Source organism: Mastomys coucha, unplaced genomic scaffold (assembly GCF_008632895.1).
Source record: "Mastomys coucha isolate ucsf_1 unplaced genomic scaffold, UCSF_Mcou_1 pScaffold15, whole genome shotgun sequence".
Taxonomy (NCBI): Eukaryota; Metazoa; Chordata; class Mammalia; order Rodentia; family Muridae; genus Mastomys; species Mastomys coucha.
The window spans coordinates 76,783,868-76,784,095 of record NW_022196897.1 but is presented as its reverse complement, the minus strand read 5'-3'; positions in this window follow the sequence as shown (position 1 = coordinate 76,784,095).

Genomic DNA, 228 nt, shown 5'->3' with positions numbered 1-228 from the left:
GTGGAGGTCTGCCTCAAAAACAACACAGCAAATAACAATAAAACACGTTCTGTAAAATAGTAAACAACTTTTAAGTCATGACTGAAAATAAAATATTTTCTGAGACAGTTTCACTATGCACTACAGACAGCTGCCTCTAATTCAGTATCCTTCTGCTTCAGGCTCCTAGACCTGGGATTGTAGTCATGTATTACCATACCTAGCTTGAAGTTAAAAGATTTTGAGTCA